This window comes from Arachis stenosperma, chromosome 2, assembly GCF_014773155.1.
Source record: "Arachis stenosperma cultivar V10309 chromosome 2, arast.V10309.gnm1.PFL2, whole genome shotgun sequence".
NCBI lineage: Eukaryota > Viridiplantae > Streptophyta > Magnoliopsida > Fabales > Fabaceae > Arachis > Arachis stenosperma.
This window is the reverse complement of record NC_080378.1, coordinates 69,123,563-69,144,442: the sequence shown is the minus strand read 5'-3', so window position 1 is coordinate 69,144,442 and position 20,880 is coordinate 69,123,563.

Sequence of the window (20,880 nt, the reverse complement as noted above, 5' to 3'; positions counted from 1 at the left end):
CAAAAGCCCATCCAAATCCAAAATTCCAAGAATAGAAAGTGTATAAATAGGAGTTAGTTTGATGTAATTAGGACTTTTACCTTTACTTTTGAATTTTACTTTTACTTTCACTTTTCTTTTGAGCTTTGGCAATTGTTCTTGGTGACTTCACTGAGATTTCTGAGAATTGGGGAGGAGAATTGATCTCTCTTCTTCCTCATTCTTGCCTGAGCACTTCTAATCTTCTGTTTCTGAGTTTTGGGTGTGAGAAATTGAGGAAATTCTGTCTCAATTCCCATTCAAATTCTCTTTTAATTCTTCTCTGCATAATTGAATCTATTTACATTCTCTTTACTGCTTCTTCTTCTAATTCTTGTCAATTGCTTTGTGAGCTTGGATCTAGGAAGGCAAATAGAGATCTAGGCTTTGCTACCTAGTCTCTTGAGACCTGAGACCCAATTTTACTTTTGGTTCTTCTGTGAACCTTGCTGCAATTTATTTCTTTGCTGTTTGAATTATCATTGCTTCTAATTCAATTTCTGCTTTCTTAATTGTTGCAATTCACATTCTCTTGTTTAAATTCTGCAATCCCTGTCCTCAATTCCCTTTTACTTTCAAGCAATTTATATTTCTTGCACTTTAAGTTTCTGCAATTTATATTTCTTGCACTTTAAGTTTCAGTCATTTACTTTCTTGTTCTTTAAGATTCAGTCCATTTTACCTTCCTGTTCTTTAATTCACTGCAATTTCCCCTTCTCCCTTTACATTTACTGTCATTTACTTCCTGTTAAACACAAATCACTCAACCAACTCTTGATCCGCTTGACTAAACCACCCACTAAACTAAAATTGCTCAATCCTTCAATCCCTGTGGGATCGACCTCACTCATGTGAGTTATTATTACTTGATGCGACCCGGTACACTTGCCGGTGAGTTTTGTGTTGGATCGTTTTCCACACATCACATGTCACACTTCCCACCACCCTTCACCAATCACCTCAATCTCTCTTCCCAATTACCCCCTTCATCACTCACATCCATCCACTCTTCCCCATAAACCCCACCTACCTTCAAAATTCAAAAATATTTTCCCACCCAATCCCACCCTATATGGCCGAAACTTCACTCTCCCCTCTCCCTATATATACCCTTCCATTTTACTTCATTTCCACACAACACTACCCCCTCTTCCTCACCTTGGCCGAACCTACATCTCTCCTTCTCCTCCATATTTTCTTCTTCTTCTTCTCTTCTTTCTTCTCTTGCTCGAGGGCGAGCAATATTTTAAGTTTGGTGTGGTAAAAGCATAAGCTTTTTGTTTTTCCATTACCATCAATGGCACCTAAGGCCGGAGAATCCTCTAGAAAAGGAAAAGGGAAGACAAAAGCTTCCACCTCCGAGTCATGAGAGATGGAAAGATTCATCTCCAAGAGCCATCAAGACCACTTCTATGATGTTGTGGCAAAGAAGAAGGTGATCCCTGAGGTCCCTTTCAAGCTCAAGAAAAATGAGTATCTGGAGATCCGACATGAAATCCGAAGAAGAGGTTGGGAAGTCCTAACCAACCCCATGCAACAAGTCGGAATCTTAATGGTTCAAGAGTTCTATGCCAATGCATGGATCACTAGGAACCATGATCAAAGTATGAACCCGAGTCCAAAGAATTATCTCACAATGGTTCGGGGGAAATACTTAGATTTTAGTCCGAAAAATGTGAGGTTGGCATTCCACTTGCCCATGATGCAAGGAGATGAACGCCCCTACACTAGAAGGGTCAACTTTAATCAAAGGTTGGACCAAGTCCTTATGGACATATGTGTGGAAGGAGCTCAATGGAAGAGAGACTCCAAAGGCAAGCCAGTCCAACTAAGAAGACTGGACCTCAAGCCTGTAGCTAGAGGATGGTTGGAGTTCATTCAACGCTCCATCATTCCCACTAGCAACCGATCTGAAGTTACTGTGGATCGGGCCATCATGATTCATAGCATCATGATTGGAGAGGAAGTAGAAGTTCATGAGGTCATCTCCAATGAATTCTACAAAATAGCTGACAAGCCCTCCACCATGGCACGGCTAGCTTTTCCTCACCTTATTTGCCATCTATGTTACTCAGCTGGAGTTATCATAGAAGGAGACATCCTTATTGAAGAGAATAAGCCCATCACCAAGAAAAGGATGGAGCAAGCAAGAGAGACCCTTCACGGTTCTCAAGAGATGCATGAGGAAGCTCATCATAAAGAAATCCCTGAGATGCCTCAAGGGATGCACTTTCCTCCCAACAACTATTGGGAACAACTCAACACTTCCTTAGAAGATTTGAGCCACAATGTGGAACAATTAAGGCTGGAACATCATGAGCACTCCATCATTCTCCATGAAATAAGAGAAGATCAAAGAGCAATGAGGGAGGAGCAAAACTCTGAAAAAGGCTGACAAAAGGACTGTTGATGTTGTTGGAATCTGACCTCCCTGCACTCGAAATGGATTTTCTGGAGCTACAGAACTCCAAATGGCGCGCTTTCAACGGCATTGGAAAGTAGACATCCAGAGCTTTCCAGCAATATATAATAGTCCATATTTTATTCGGAAATTCAATGCCAAGTACATGCTGCTGTCTGGAGTTAAACGCCAGAAAAACGTCATGATCCGGAGTTGAACGCCCAAAACACGTTATAACTTGGAGTTCAACTCCAAGAGAAGCCTCAGCTCGTGGATAGATCAAGCTCAGCCCAAGCATACACCAAGTGGGCCCCGAAAGTGGATTTATGCATCAATTACTTACTCATGTAAACCCTAGTAGCTAGTCTAGTATAAATAGGATGATTTACTATTGTATTAGACATCTTTTGACAGTTTAATCTTTTGACTGTTTAGCCTTTGATTATTCGGTCTCTTGATCATTCAGGGGGCTGGCCATTTGGCCATGCCTGAACCTTTCACTTATGTATTTTCAACAGTGGAGTTTTTGCACACCATAGATTAAGGGTGTGGAGCTCTGCTGTACCTCAAGTTTCAATACAATTATTATTACTTTCTATTCAATTCTCTTTTATTCTTATTCCAAGATATACGTTTCACAACACTTTGATGAATGTGATGATCCGTGACACTCATCATCATTCTCACCTATGAACGCGCGTGATTGACAACCACTTCCGTTCTACTTTAGGCCGGGCGCATATCTCTTAGATTCCCCAACAGAATCTTCGTGGTATAAGTTAGATAGATGGCGGCATTCATGAGGATCCGGAAAGTCTAAACCTTGTCTATGGTATTCCGAGTAGGATTCCGGGATTGAATGATTGTGGCGAGCTTCAAACTCCTGAAGGCTGGGTGTTAGTGACAGACGCAAAAGATTCAAGGGATTCTATTCCAACCTGATTGAGAACCGACAGATGATTAGCCGTGCTGTGACAGAGCATAGGACCATTTTCACTGAGAGGATGGGATGTAGCCATTGACAACGGTGATGCCCTACATACAGCTTGCCATGGAAAGGAGTAAGAAGGATTAGACGAAAGCAATAAGAAAGTAGAGATTCGAAAGGATTCTAGCATCTCCACACGCCTATCTAAAATTCCCACTATTGATTTACATAAGTATTTCTATCCCTTTTTATTTTCTATTTACTATTAATTTTCGAAATCCATAAACTATTTTAATCTGCCTAACTGAGATTTACAAGGTAACCATAGCTTGCTTCATACCAACAATCTCTGTGGGATCGACCCTTACTCACGTAAGGTATTACTTGGATGACCCAGTACACTTGCTGGTTAAGTTGAACGGAGTTGTGTCCACACATAGTTGAAAAAGCAATGAATTTTACAAAATACAATAACAAGGGAATCACAATTTCGTCCACCAACAGCTAAGGCTGAGCATCCAAGGCTTCAAACAAGGAGATAATGAATCTCTCTATGATGCCTGGGAGAGATACAGAGAGATGCTAAGAAAATGCCCCTCTAAAATGTTTTCAGAGTGGGTGCAGTTAGACATCTTCTACTATGGGCTTATAGAAAGAGCTCAGATTTCTCTAGACCACTCAGTTGGTGGATCTATACACATGAGAAAGACAATAGAAGAAGCTCAAGAGCTCATTGATACAGTTGCCAGAAATCAGCATCTGTACCTAAGCAATGAACCTTCCATGAAAGAAGAGGCTAAAACAGTAACTGCTGAAATGAGTCCTGCAGAACAAGTTACAGAATTCAATCAGGAATTGAATTTTCTAACAAAACAATTAGCCGAATTCAAAGAGATATTACAAGAAACAAGAATGGCTAATATGAATATGGAAGTGCAATTGAAGTAAACAGAACAGCAGTTATCAAAACAAATAACAGAAGAATGCCAAGCAGTTCAATTAAGAAGTGGAAAAACATTAAATACCTCACTTTAAGGTAGCAGGAAGCCAAGGAATGAGCAAACTACCCAAAATCCATCTGAGGACAGTAAGAGCCCAGAGAGAAATAATTCTGGCGCTCAAACGCCAGAGAATGGGTGGAAAGCTGGCATTGAATGCCCAAACCATGCTCAGTCCTGGCGTTCAACGCCAGAAACAAGCAAGGAATGGGCGTTGAACACCCAGAGGAAGCATAGTTCTGGGGTTCAGATGCCAGAAACAGGTAAGGAGCTGGCGTCTAACGCCACTCCAGCTTCCACCCCTGGCATTCAAATGCCAGTGGGGGATCAGACACATACTAGTGCTGATAATAACCCTTCTAAAAAGGCTTCCCAACCCACATCTGTAGGCAATAAACCTGCAGCAACTAAGGTTGAGGAATACAAAGCCAAAATGCCTTATCCTCAGAAACTCCGCCAAGCGGAATAGGATAAGCAATTTGCCCGCTTTGCAAACTATCTCAGGACTCTTGAAATAAAGATTCCGTTTGCAGAGGCACTTGAGCAAATACCCTCTTATGTTAAGTTCATGAAAGAGATCTTAAGTCATAAGAAGGATTGGAGGGAAACTGAAAAAGTTTACCTCACTGAAGAATGCAGTGCAGTCATTCTGAAAAGCTTACCTGAGAAGCTTAAAGATCCGGGAAGCTTTATGATACCATGCACATTAGAAGGTACTTGTACCAAGCAAGCTCTATGTGATCTTGGGGCAAGTATTAACCTAATACCTGCAGCTACTATCAAAAAGCTTGGGTTGACTGATGAAGTTAAACCAACCCGGATATGTCTCCAACTTGCTGATGGCTCCATTAAATACCCATCAGGCGTGATTGAAGACATGATTGTCAAGGTTGGGCCATTTGCCTTTCCCACTGACTTTGTGGTGCTGGAAATGGAGGAGCACAAGAGTGCAACTCTCATTCTGGGAAGACCTTTCCTAGCAACTGGCCGAACCCTTATTGATGTTCAAAAAGGGGAAGTAACCCTAAGAGTCAATGAGGATGAGTTCAAGTTGAATGTTGTCAAAGCCATGCAGCATCTAGACACCCAAAATGACTGCATGAGCGTTGATATTATTGACTCTCTGGTAAAAGAAGTCAATATGGCTGAGAGTCTCGAATCAGAGCTAGAGGATATCTTTAAAGATGTTCAGCCCGATCTAGAGGAACCAGAGAGAATAATAGAACCTCTGAAAATCCCTCAGGAAGAGGAGAAACCTCCCAAACCTGAGCTCAAACCATTACCACCATCCCTGAAATATGCATTTCTGGGAGAAGGTGAGACCTTTCCTGTAATCATAACCTCTACCTTAGAGCCACAGGAAGAGGAAGCACTAATTCAAGTGCTAAGAACACACAAGACAGCTCTTGGGTGGTCCATCAGTGATCTTAAGGGCATTAGCCCAGCCAGATGCATGCACAAGATTTTATTGGAAGGTGACGCTAAGCCAGTGGTTCAACCACAAAGGCGGCTGAATCTAGCCATGAAGGAGGTGATGCAGAAAGAGGTCACTAAATTACTAGAGCTGGGATTATTTATCCTATTTTTGATAGCCCCTGGGTAAGCCTTGTCCAAGTCGTCCCTAAGAAGGGTGGCATGACGGTGGTTCATAATGAAAAAAATGAACTGGTTCCTACAAGAACAGTTACAAGGTGACGTATGTGCATTGATTACAGAAGGCTCAATACAGCTACCAGAAAGGATCATTTTCCTTTACCATTCATAGACCAGATGCTAGAAAGACTAGCAGGTCATGAATACTACTGCTTCCTGGATGGATATTCAGGTTATAATCAAATTGCAGTAGATCCCCAGGATCAAGAGAAAACAGCATTCACATGTCCATCTGGAGTATTTGCGTATAGAAGGATGCCATTTGGTCTGTGCAATGCACCTGCAACCTTTCAAAAGTGCATGCTCTCAATTTTCTCTGATATGGTAGAAAAATTTTTGGAAGTCTTCATGGATGACTTTTCAGTATTTGGAGACTCATTCAGCTCCTGTCTTGACCATCTAGCACTTGTTCTAAAGAGGTGCCAAGAGACTAACCTGGTTTTAAACTAGGAGAAATGTCACTTTATGGTGACTGAAGGAATTGTCCTTGGACACAAAATTTCGAACAAGGGAATAGAAGTGGATCAAGCTAACGTAGAGGTAATTGAAAAATTACCACCACCAGCCAATGTTAAGGCAATCAGAAGCTTTCTGGGGCATGCAGGATTTTATAGGAGGTTTATAAAGGATTTTTAAAAAATTGCCAAACCTCTGAGTAATCTGCTAGCTGCCGACATGCCATTTATCTTTGATAAAGAGTGTCTGCAGACATTTGAAACTCTGAAAGCTAAGCTGGTCACAGCACCAGACATCTCTGCACCAGACTGGACATTACCATTTGAATTAATGTGTGATGCCAGTGACCATGCCATTGGTGCAGTGTTGGGACAAAGGCATGACAAGCTTCTGCACGTCATTTATTATGCCAGTCGTGTTCTAAATAATGCACAGAAGAACTACACAACCACAGAAAAAGAGTTACTTGCAGTGGTTTATGCCATTGACAAGTTCAGATCCTATTTAGTAGGATCAAAAGTGATTGTGTACACTGACCATGCTGCTCTTAAATATCTACTCACAAAGCAGGATTCAAAACCCAGACTCATCAGATGGGTGTTGCTTCTGCAAGAGTTTGATATAAAAATAAAAGACAGAAAAGGGACAGAGAACCAAGTAGCAGAACACCTGTCCCGAATAGAACCAGTAGAAGGGGCGTCCCTCCCTCTTACTGAGATCTCTGAAAACTTTCCAGATGAGCAACTCTTTACCATCCAGGAAGTGCCATGGTTTGCAGACATTGCAAACTACAAGGCAGTGAGATTCATACCCAAAGAGTACAGTAGGTAGCAATCAAAGAAATTGATCACAGATGCAAAGTACTATATTTGGGATGAACCATATCTCTTCAAGAGATGTGCAGACGGAGTAATCCGTAGATGTGTGCCTAAAGAAGAAGCACAGAGGATCCTCTGGAACTACCATGGATCACAGTATGGAGGACATTTTGGAACTGAGCGAACAGCCACAAGAGTCCTCCAATGTGGCTTTTACTGGCCTACTCTCTATAAAGATTCCCGAGTGTTTGTACTTAATTGTGACAGTTGCCAAAGATCTGGTAATCTGCCTCACAGTTATGCCATGCCTAAACAAGGGATCTTGGAGATTGAGTTGTTTGATGTATGGGGTATTGACTTCATGGGGCCTTTCCCACCATCATACTCAAACACTTATATTCTAGTGGCAGTGGATTATGTATCCAAATGGGTGGAAGCTATTGCAACACCCACTAATGACACTAAGACAGTGTTAAAATTCCTCCAGAAACACATCTTCAGCAGATTTGGTACCCCTAGAGTATTAATCAGTGATGGGGCACTTATTTCTGCAATAAACAGCTTTACTCTGCTTTGGTTCGATACGGAGTTAGCCACAGGGTGACCACTCCATATCATCCACAGACAAATGGGCAAGCTGAAGTCTCAAATAGAGAACTTAAAAGAATCCTAGAATGGACTGTGATTAAACGTAGAAGGGATTGGGCAGGAAGCTTGGATGATGCTCTGTGGGCATACAGAACAGCATTCAAGACCCCTATAGGGACCTCTCCATACCAGCTTGTGTATGGAAAGGCATGTCACTTGCCAGTGGAACTGGAACATAAGGCCTACTGGGCTACCAGATTCCTAAACCTTGATGCCAAGTTAGCTGGAGAAAAACGATTGCTTCAGTTAAATGAGCTAGAGGAATTTAGACTCAATACTTTCGAGAATGCAAAAATTTACAAAGAGAAAGCAAAAAGATGGCATGATAAGAAACTGTCATCCAGAGTCTTTGAGCCAGGGCAGAAAGTTCTGCTATTTAATTCTAGGCTCAGATTATTCCCCGGGAAATTGAAATCCCGGTGGAGAGGACTATATGTGATTACAAGTGTGTCACCATATGGATACGTAGAGCTTCAGGATAATGATTCTAATAAAAAGTTCATTGTTAATGGACAGAGAGTTAAACATTATCTTGAAAGCAATTTTGAGCAAGAATGCTCAAAACTGAGACTTGATTAAAGCTTAGTAATAGTCCAGCTAAAGACAATAAAGAAGCGCTTGCTGGGAGGCAACCCAGCCATTTACAAAGCTTATTTGTTAATTAATTGATTTTTATAGGTATATGTCAAGTATCTTCAAGGTAAAATAGCAACTGCTTAAGTTCACAGAGTTACAGAAGGATTCAGAGGATGAAACAGCAAAAAAAGGAAGCTCACTGGTGCGAAAAAGCCAGTAAAAGCTGTTTTGGGCGTTGAACGCCCAAAAGAAGCACCTACTGGGCGTTCAACGCCAGTAAGGATAGCCATCTAGGCGTTAAACGCCAGAAAGGAGCATCTTCTGGGCGTTGAACGCCAGAAAGAAGCACCTTCTGGGCGTTCAACGCCAGAAAGAAGCACCTTCTGGGCGTTCAACGCCAGATTTACAGTGTCCTGGGCATTCAGAAAAACACCCAGTGACAAAGGACTTCCTGGCATTCAACGCCAGAAAGAAGCAACAGTTGGGCGTTGAACGCCCAGGAGAAGCTGCACATGGGCGTTAAACGCCCAAAACATGCAGCGTTTGGGCGTTTAACGCCAGGATGGTGGGGATGAGGTAAATTCGTTTTTACTTCAATTTTTTTTTTTTTAATTTTTATGTTCCAATTCAGGATTTCTTACATAAACATGTTACAAATTCTCATCCTTAAATTCCAAAAATTTTAATCCTAATTTCTAAAAACCCTAATTTCTAAAATCCCTTTTTCAAAAATATCAAATGTATCTTAGTTCATAACACAATTTTTTTTCCAATCCAATCCAACTCTTTTTTAAATCTTTTTCAAAACTCATCTATCTTTTTGAATTCTTTTCAAATCCTTTTTAATTTCTTCTCATATCTTTTTCAACTCATCATATCTTTTGAATTTCGAAATTGCCTCTCCCTCTATTCCTCTCCTTTCCTTTCTTTTGCTTGAGGACAAGCAAACCTCTAAGTTTGGTGTGATTTGCCATGATCATTGAGCTGAAACTCATCAAGATCATGGCACCTAAGGGAACAGGAAGAGAAAGGATGTGACTTGAAGGAACTGAAGCATCAGAAATTATCTCTTGAAGGATCAAGCACCCCATAGACTAGAGGAACACCCACTTCTCAAAATAAAGGTTGTTGAGTCCTAATCTTTGCCTTAACTCTGTGATAATTGTTCTTATTATGAATTTACCTTAGAAGTTATATATTAGTAGTAGCAATTAGTATCTCTATTTTGATTTTATCTCCAATTAAGCTATAATTTATTTTTCTCATCATCATCAAACATGAATAAAATAGTAGATTTTTAGAATAAAGAGGCAATATTTTTTCGAGTTCTTAATAAGAAAAATTCTAATTAGTTATATGTGGTGGCAATACTTTTTGTCTTCAGAATGAATGCTTGAACAGTGCATATTTTTTTTATATTGAATTTTTTTTAATGTTAAAAATTTTGGCTCCTGAAAGAATGATGAACAAGAGAAATGTTATTGATGATCTGAAAAATCATGAAATTGATTCTTGAAGCAAGAAAAAGCAGTGAAAAAAAAACAAGCTTGCGAAAAAAAAAGCAAGAGGTAGAAAAAGCCAATAGCCCTTTAAACCAAAAGGCAAGGGTGAAAAGGATCCAAGGCTTTGAGCGTCAATGGATAGGAGGGCCCAAGGAAATAAATCCAGGCCTAAGCGGCTAAATCAAGCTGTCCCTAACCATGTGCTTGTGGCATGCAGGTCCAAGTGAAAAGCTTGAGACTGAGTGGTTAAAGTCATGATCCAAGGCAAAAGAGTGTGCTTAAGAACTCTGGACACCTCTAATTGGGGACTTGAGCAAAGCTAAGTCACAATCTGAAAAGGTTCACCCAGTTATGTGTCTGTGGCATTTATGTATCCGGTGGTAATATTGGAAAACAAAGTGCTTAGGGCCACGGCCAAGACTCCTAAAGTAGCTGTGTTCAAGAATCAACATACTAAACTAGGAGAATCAATAATACTATCTGAATTCTGAGTTCCTATGGATGCCAATTATTCTGAATTTCAAAGGATAAAGTGAGATGCCAAAACTGTTTGGAAGCAAAAAGCTACTAGCCCCGCTCATCTAATTAGAATCTGAGCTTCACTTAAAACTCTGAGATATTATTGCTTCTTGATTTCTTTTTATCCTCTTTTATTTATCTAGTTTCTTGAGGACAAGCAACAGTTTAAGTTTGGTGTTGTGATGAGCGGATATTTTATACGCTTTTTGGGGGTAATTTCATATAGATTTTAGCATGTTTTAATTAGTTTTAAATAGAATTTTATTAGTTTTTAAGCAAAAATCATATTTTTGGATTTTACTATGAGTTTGTGTGTTTTTTTGTGATTTCAGGTATTTTCTGGCTGAAATTGAAGGAGCTGAGCAAAAATCTGATTTAGGCTGAAAAAGGACTGCTGATGTTGTTGGATTCTGACCTCCTTGCACTCGGAATGGATAGTAGACATCCAGGGCTTTCCAGAAATATATGATAGTTCATACTTTGCGAGAAGATAGACGATGTAAACTGGCGTTCAACGCCAGTTCCATGTTGCAGTCTGGCGTCCAGCGCCAGAAACAGGTTACAAGTTGGAGTTCAACGCCAAAAACACGTTACAACCTGGTGTTCAACTCCAGAAACAGCCCAGGCACGTGATAAGCTTAAGTCTCAGCCCCAGCACACACCAAGTGGGCCCCAGAAGTGGATTTCTGCACCAATTATCTTAGTTTACTCATTTTCTGTAAACCTAGGTTACTAGTTTAGTATTTAAACAACTTTTAGAGACTTATTTTGTATCTCATGACATTTTTAGATTTGAATTTTATACTCTTTGATGGCATGAGTCTCTAAACTCCATTTTTGGGTGATAAACCACTATTTTATGGTTTATCTTATGCTCAATTGAGTGGTTTTTATCAACTCTTTACCCACTTATTCATACTATTTGCATGAGTTTACGTTTTCCTTCCGGATTTTGTGCTATGATTGAAAACATGCTTCTTTGGTCTTATATTTGTTAATATTAATCTTCTTTTATTACCATTGGATTCCGTGATATGTATGTTAAGTGATTTCAGGGATTACAGGGCATGAATGGCTCAGAGGATGGAAAGGAAGCATGCAAAAGTGGAAGGAATACAAGAAGTTGAAGAAATTGCTAAGCTGTCCAACCTGACCTCTTCGCACTCAAACGACCATAACTTGAGCTACAGAGGTCCAAATGAGATGGTTCTAGTTGCGTTGGAAAGCTAACATCCGGGCTTCGCAACGATATATAATTTGCCATAGCTGCCCCGACACCAAGCGACGCGAACGCGTGGATCACGCGGCCGCGTGACCTTGCAGGAACATAACCCAGGCTAATGCGTGGACGATGCCTCCGCGTCACTCTTCGCGACCTGTACGGACCAGAAAGTGCTGGGAGTGATTTCTGGGCTGTTTTTGACCCAGTTTTCAGCCCAGAACACACAGATTAGAGGCTATAAAGTGAGGGAATGCATCCATTCATAATCAGGCTTTCATAATTCACTTTCCATGATTTAGATTTAGTTTTGAGAGAGGTTCTCTCCTCTCTCTCTCTTTAGGATTAGGATTTAGTTTTAGGATTTTATTTGCTTCAAGGATTATCTTTTTACCAGGTTCAATGTTCTTTTGCTTGACAGTTATCTCTTATTTTTAGATACCATTAATGCTTGCTTGTATTGGTATGTTGCCTATTTGGCTTATGCTACATTCATGTTATGATTTTCTTATTTAATGTTACTTGAGATATTTCAGTTCAATGTTGCTCTTTTTATTCATGTTATTGATCATTCCCAATCTGAAGATATTCTTATTCCGGTAGATTTAATTTCCTTCCCTTTTGGTCTTGGTTAAGAAATCAGTAACTCATGAGTTATCTTAGCTCAACATAATTGATAACTGTTATCTTGCTAATTGAACTGAACTTTAATAATCCCATCCTTTTCTTAGGAAATAAATAGTATTCGAAGGTCTAACTAATTAGTCCCTTGACTTTCCTTTGCTTTAGCAAAGGTTAAGTAAGTGGAATTAAGATTCAACTTTCATTATTATTGATAAGAATAACTCAGTCTGGACTTCCAATTTCTCATATCTTGCCAAAAGGTTGCTTTACAATATTTATTTATTTTAATTGTCATTTAAATTATTTGCCATATTCATTCCTTATTCTTAAAACCCCCAATTTACAAACTCATAACCAATAATAAGAACATACCTCCGTGCAATTCCTTGAGAAGACGACCCGAGGTTTAAATACTTCGGTTATCAATTTATTTAGGGGTTTGTTACTTGTGACAACCAAAACTTTTGTACGAAGGGATTTCTGTTAGTTTAGAAGCTATATCTACAACGCGAATATTTTTTATAAAATTCTTTACTAGCAAAAATCCTAATGTCATTGGGGGTGAGGAGCTCTGCAGCGTCTCGATGAATTAATGCAATTATTTCTATTTCTCCATTCAAACATGCGTGTTCCTATCTAAGATGTTCATTCGCGCTTAACTATGGAGAAGGTGGTGATCCGTGACACTCATCACCTTCCTCAATCCATGAACGTGTGTCTGACAACCACCTCCGTTCTACATCAGATTGAATGAGTATCTCTTAGATTCCTTAATCAGAATCTTCGTGGTATAAGCTAGAATTGATAGCGGCATTCATGAGAATCCAGAAAGTCTAAACCTTGTCTGTGGTATTCCGAGTAGGATTCTAGGATTGGATGATTGTGACGAGCTTCAAACTCGCGAGTGTTGGGCGTGATGACAAACGCAAAAAAATCAATGGATTCTATTCCGACATGATCGAGAACCAACAGCTGATTAGCCGTGCTGTGACAGAGCATTTGGACCATTTTCACTGAGAGGATGGGAAGTAGCCATTGACAACGGTGACACCCTACAAAGAGCTTGCCATGGAAGGAACTTTGAACTTTTGCATGAGAGGAATATTATATTACAGAAATTCAGAAGACAAAGCATCTCCAAAACTCCAACATATTCTCCATTATTGCACAACAAGTAATTATTTCACGCTCTTCTATTTTTTTAGTAATTCAAACTGATAATCATAATTAATCTCCTGACTAAGAATAATAAAATAACCATAGCTTGCTTCAAGCCAACAATCTCCGTGGGATCGACCCTTACTCACGTAAGGTATTACTTGGACGACCCAGTGCACTTGCTGGTTAGTTGTGCGGATTGCAAAAGTGTGATTGCAATTTCGTGCACCACTAACGCGGCCTTCTCCTGTGTTGAACGCAGCCTCCAAGTCCACTCCCAGGGCTATTCTCAACATCTGCACCTCTGACGTTAAGATTTTTGCCAGTAAAGAATGTCATAAAAATAGTCGCGTTGTAGATATAGTCTCTAAACCGACAAAAATCCCTTCGTACAAACGTTTTGGGTGTCACAAGTAACAAACCCCTTATAAAAATTGTTAACCGAGTATTTAAATCTCAGGTCATCTTCTCAAGGAACCGCGAGGAAGTATGTTCTTATTATTGGTTATAAAGGTTGTAATCGGGGTTTAGAAGGTGAGAAGCAAGTAATTTAAATGGGGAGTGAATTAAATGGCAATTAAAATTAAATAATAACTGTAAAACAACTTTTGGCAAGATAAGGGAATTTAGAGGTCTAACTTAGTTATCTCTCTCAACTATAATAAAAGTTGAATTTAAACTCCACTTGGTCAACCTTTACCAGGGCAAAGGAAAGTCAAGGGACTAATTAAATTGACCTTTGAATCCTAATTATTTCCTAAGAAAAGGTTGGGATTATTTAGGTTCAGCTCAATTAGCAAGATAACGATTATTAATTACGTTGAGTTCAACAACTGTTGAATTACTAAATTCTTAATCAGAACCAAAAGGGGAAAAAGTAAAATTGCTGGGATAATAAAAATATTCTCAAATCATAAACAAAGATAACCATAAATTAACAAGAGCAATAATAAACTAAAAAATGCCTCAATACCATTAATTCAAATAATTATCTGTAACATGGAATAATTCATAAATTAAATTATAAAAATAAATGATCAATTCAAATGCTGGAGTAAATAATTATAGAACTAAAATAAAAGAACATTTAAAACCTGGATCCAGAGTTACTCTTGAAACAAGAAGAAATCCTAAATCCTAAAAGAGAGAGAGAACCTCTCTCCAAACTAGATCTAAATCATTGAAAACTAAAATTATTCTACCCTCCCTGAATGGATGCATTTTCTCACTTCATAACCTCTGGTCTATGCTTTCTGGACTTGGATTTCGGCCAAAAGGGCTTTAGAACTCGCTGGGGCGTGTTCTCTAATTTGCTGATGCGTGGCCTCTGTCACGCGTCCGCGTGGGTCACGCGGTCACGTCATTCGGAGCTTTTCCTTGCCACGCGGTCGTGTCAGTCATGCGACCGCGTCATGTGCATTCTGCCTAAGGCACGCGGTCGCGTCAGTCATGCGGCCGCGTCGCTGCTGATTCGTGCTTGGCACGCGATCGCGTCATCCATGCGATCGCGTGGATACCAGTTTCCTTAAAGCTCCGTTTTGCTTTCTCCTTTCCTTTTAGTATGTTTCCTTTTTCATCATTTAAGTCATTCTGCCTTAGAAAATCTGAAACTACTCAACACACTAATCACGGCATCGAATGGAAATAAAGGTAATTAAAATAATTAATTTTCAAAGCTTAGAAAACATGTTTTTCACAATATGACATAATAAGGAAAGGAAAGTAAAACCATGTAATTAATGTGAATAAGTTGGTGAAAGATTATATAAATCACTCAAATTAAGCACAAAAGAACTCATGAAATATGGGTTTATCAACCTCCCCACACTTAAACACTAGCATGTCCTCATGCTAAATCCAAGGTAAATAATTAAGGTTATAGTGATGGGATGTCATGCAATGCAACCTAATTTAAATGCAACTACCTAAATGAATGATGCATCATGCAACTCTAATTTATTCACTCATATATAAAGCTTACATATAGCTAAGTTAATTCACATTCTCAAGGAGTTATGTATATACATATAGATATATATAGCCAACCCTTAAATAATAAAGCAATTTAGCAAATGAGATGGGGAAAGAAAACATTGTACAAACTTGCAAAACAATTATTAAATTTCAAGCATAGATATATGTTGATGAGTTATTGAACCCTCACTGGATTTTGTGTTTACTCTCTAGTCACTCAGTGTTTATTGGGTTTATTCACTCTATTTTTCTTTTTTTTTATTCTCACTTTCTTATAGCTTTGTTTTTCATCTAACCAATCAACAATTATAAAATATAGTCATACCAAAAAGTCATGAGGTCTTAATTGAGGTCGTAATGGGGCCAAGGTAAAGGTAAGGATTTATGTATAGGGTCAAGTGAGCTAATAAGTGAATCCTTAATTAGACTAAGATCTCACCTAACATACCTATTTAGCAAGATAAAACTTCTTACCTATTTTCCCATTTTTCCCACTTATTGTTACATGCTCATGTTTCACTTTTTATTTTTTTTCTATCCCATGTGCATTGTTTTCATTGGGGAATTTCTTTTTGTATCCCTTTTTATTTAAATGCTGAAATTTTTTTTAATGCACATGGTAATTGAATCACTTTGATTTTCTCATGAGCATGCTTCCCAAATTTAATTTTTTTTCTTTTGATCTTCCTAACCCTTTGTTTCTATCACTCATGTTCCCACAAGGTTTTCCTCTTTTAACTCTATTTATGATTTTCTATCTTAAGCTAATCAAGGATTCACTTGGGGTTTTCTTTTGTTTTTCTGCTTAAGGCTAGTAATTTGGCTAAATAGAATAAAGGGGTTTTAAAAGGCTCAAGGGGGTTAACAAGGGTGATGTAAAGGTAGGCTAATTTGGGGTAAGTGAGATAAAATCAAATAATGACCTCAATCATTCTCTTGGTATGTATCTATTCTATGTTCTATAATTGGACATATAGATTAAAGTAAAGGAAAGAACATCAGAATAAAAAGAAATGTAACACACAGAAATAAAATTATGGTTTGAATACAACCATACAATTTAAGCTCAAGACTCACAGACTGTGTGTTCTCTAACTCAAGCATCATATATCATTTATATATTGTATGCAGGTTTAGTTAAAATTTCCCATTATTCTCATAAAAAAATTTATTTAGGGTAGCTTTTAAAGTTTTAATGTTCCTCCTTGATGAAATGCTGTCAGCTTAACTACAACATGTAATGCTATATACAAGGTTTATGGATTTAAATCTAATATGTTCAATTTCCTAGCTTACTTCCCTTTTATATTTTTCTATTTAAACTATACTTATCTTATGCTAAAAAGGGGTAAACTATACTAATTAATCCACTAATAAATCAGAATTGCAAACTAAACTAAATAACTAAAATAAACTAAATGGCTAAAATATAAACTGAAGATGCAAAATGCAGAAAATAGAGTAAAAATACATAAAAGCAATGTATAAGTACTCAGAAAATAACAGTAAAAAGAAAAATAAAGAAAAATATCCAAAATAAAAAGAAAAAGTATGTAGTGGTTCACCAAAATAAACGCCAGAGATGGCGACCTCCCCACACTTAAAATGAAGCATCGTCCCCGATGCTCAATCAAGCCGGGTGTGAAGGGGTGTCATCACTGGTAGGGATTGCAGCTGGAGTCTCAGTGGTGGTGGGCTGGGAGTCTGGCTGCTGTAGAGGTGGGACTGACTGGAGTGGGATCTCCGGATCAGCAACCTCCATCTGGGGCATAACCTCCTGATGAATCTCCTCCTGAAAATGAGTCTCCTCCTCGTGCTCATCCTCCTCCTCCTCTGATGGCTCTGATGGAGTGTCGGGCTCGGAAGGGATGTCGGCGACCTGTCTGATCATCAGCTTCAGATGGGAGTAGCGTCGCCTGCTGCGGCGCTCCAATCTCTCATACCGGCGCCGGTTACGGCGCTCCATCTGATCAAGCTGTCAGAATAGGCGGTGCACGAGGCGGTATATGGGCTCAGAGGTAGGTGGAGGTGCAATAGTAGCGGCAGGAGCAGCAGTGGCAGCTGTGGATGAAGAGGGTCCAGCAGACGGTGGGGCTGTCTCATCAGTAGCAGTGAAGGGTGGTGGTCTGTAGCCCAAAGCTAGGAAGTTCCTGCTGTGAGGAATGATCTTCCTGCAATCCGCCGCTGGAGGTCTCTCATCGGCATCCTCCCATGGCACGTCAGCCCGACGGCCAAGCTATGTAACCAGATATGGAAAAGGGAGGGTGCCTCAGACGTGGACCCTGGCCATATAGTGCCGGATGAAACGAGGCAAGTACAGGTCCTTACCCTCCAGCACACACCAGAGGAGGGTAAGCATGGCAACCGGGATCTCAGTCTCATGAGTGCTCGGCATCACATAGTTGCTCAAGATCTGATGCCATAGCCGAGCTTCATCATTCAAGTATACTCTCTTGATCCCTCGAGGCATGGTAGTGTCCTGACCCATCTCCCAAGGAACTGTTGGGTCGAGAGCTATCCGTGCCTTCATGGCATCCCAGTCAAACTGCATCTGACTCATGTCCTCCCCAGCCTTTGAAAAACCATCAGGCTGATCGGATTTGGATGGGAGCTGGAGGATATCCTCTAAGGCCTCTTTAGTGACCAGAATTTGCTTTCCCCTCAGGTTTACTGCATCAAGGGTAGTAAGGTAGTAGTTGCAATAGAATTCCCAGACCCAAGATGCATTGACCTCTGTAAGTGTTCTTTCCAGAAAGAACCAGCCACTTTGCTTGATTTGCTCAGTGGTGTACTGCTGGAGGGCTTCTGGAATTTCCAGGTATAGATTTCTGGAGTCTGCAAAAGTCGGGTACTTCAGTTCACAGTACCGATTTGGAAATTTAATAGGATCAGTCGAAGGGAGCAGCTGGTCAGCTTTTTCCTGCTGTGTAAAGTTCTTCTCCCGCCATGAAGAATCGTGCATTAGAGCAATGATGGACTGGGAGGAAGCTCTTCTCTTGCGCTTGCCAGTAGCCTTGCCTTTGCCTTTCCTTTGGGAAGCAGACATCCTGAAAAACAGAAAACCAGGATATGGATAAAATAGGAAAGCAAGTAGGCAATTGAAACAAATGAAACTCAAAGCACTAAGGGAGAAATAAAAGAAGGAAAATGAGTAATTGAAATGTGACTGAATGAATGTTAAATGGAAAGAAAAAAATCAATATGCCATAGTGAGAAAATTAGAGGAAAGTAAAAAAGAACCAGAAAAGAGATCAAAAGGGTTAGTACGGTTAGGATTTGAAAAGGAAATTAGTAAATTAAAATCAGTGAGTTAGTAAAGTGCGGGTGAAAGTAAGTAGCATAGAAAAATTCCAAATAACAGTGATTCACAGGTAAGAATAGAAGTACTCATAATTGAACAAGCAGTTTATGAACCAGGAAATCAAAAAGGATAAGAAAGTCTGCCATAGCATTCATGAAATGGTCTGGGTAAAGCAGAGTGAAACAGATTTCAAAAATGCCAAACCAAAACATGAATGAAAAAAAATTTCAAAAAAATTTGGGCATCATTCCGGTAAAAATTGGATTGTCCCGGAAAATAAACAACTATCATATCAGTTCATATGAATTAAAAAAAAATAAGCTGCATGTACATAGATATAAGATAAACATAAAATGCAATGTAAACAGCAGCGATATACAAGAAAGCAGCATATGAATTAAGAATATAGCAGCAGCAGAATTGCACATAGGATAGAACAGAAGTAAGAACAGTGCAAGTAAACAGACCTATATCCACTAACCACAGCCTAAGCTACCTAACAACCTAAAAATCTACTACAACATGCAAGTCTAGCTATCCTAATTATGAACAGAAACGGAAAAAAAATTACAGAAAAATGACGAACGGATAAAAATGGTTGCGTGTTGCGGAACCTGGTAAGCAGAAGGGGTGGAACAGGGAAGAAGTGGCTGCGGCGGCGTCCGGCGCGGTGGTGGTGCACGGTGACGCGGTGGTGGCTGAGGGGGTAGTGGTGGCTAGGGTTTGGGTTGGTGATAGAAGAAGGGGGCGCGGTTAGGTGGCGGAGAGAGAGGCGGTGCGGTGGTGGGCGGCGCTCGCGGTAGCAGTGGCGGAGAGGGAAGGGGAAGAGGAGGAAGAAGGAAGAAGAGAGAAGGGGAGAGGGGATGGGTGTAAGGCGGCGGCGTCTGGGTGGTCGGCGGTGGTGGCTGGGTGGTGGTTGGAGGGAGAGGGAGCAGAGAGGGATAAGAGGATTGGGGGTGGGGTGGGGCTGCGCGAATGATAGGGTTCGCGTGGCTGGGGGGGTTATGCTTTCGAATCCATGCGGCCGCGTGGGGCACGCGGTCGTGTGGTTGGGGCGAAAATGGGAGTGACACGATCGCGTGGAATGCGCGATCGCATGAGAGGGGGGAAAGAAGGTTGACGCGATCGCGTCACTGAAATTCGTGCTAAAAGTACGACTCCAGTGCCGTTTCAGCGCAACTCTCTGTCTCCTTTTGGGGTGATGTACAATCCATGCGACGCGATCGCGTCGCTCACGCGGTCGCCAGAGATTGTTATTGGGTAAGTGATGCGATCGCCTGAAGCATGCGATCGCATGGACCAATTTGTGCGAAGCGCACAAGGGCCGCACGATTCCAGCCTAACTTTCTGTTCGTTGGATCCTTACGCCGATATATATCACGCGGCCGCGTGGGTCACGCGGTCGCATGAGTGGTATTTTTCGCGATATGACACGATCGCATAGGGCATGCGGTCGCGTCGTGCAACCCCTTTTTGTTTTTTTTTGTTTTTTTTTTATGCATGAAAAATGCAGAATGCAGTGACTATCATGAATGCTTATGCATGATTCCAGGTTTAATAAATTAAAATGAAAAAGAAAAAGAAAAAAAATGAAAGCAATTAACAAGAAATAATTTGAAAAAAAGAAAAAAAGAAGCGACCATACCATGGTGGGTTGTCTCCCACCTAGCACTTTCAGTTAAAGTCCTTAAGTTGGACATTGGAGGAGTATCCTGTTATGGTGGTTTATGTTTAAATTCGTCCAAAAACCTCCACCAGTGCTTGGAATGCCAATAGCCTCCGGGGTCCCAAACTAGGCATGTGAAGCTTCTCAGCAGCTTTAAAGATATTGTTCGGCTCCCAGGACGATAAATGTCAGAATAAACTCCAAGATTCCAAGCCATGCTTTTAAATCCGCCTCCATCCTGATCTACATGTCTCCATCCGGGCGGTTTAAAAAGTAGAATCTCACCGTGGTGACCAAACGTTCTCTGTGATCCATGCAATTGAGTATGATACCAATCCGTGTACTTTGAGGTGAAGCGTGGAACCTTATTGAACCTTGTGCACCAGCTCTGAGTACGAGCCATTTCCCTCTTACTCTTAAA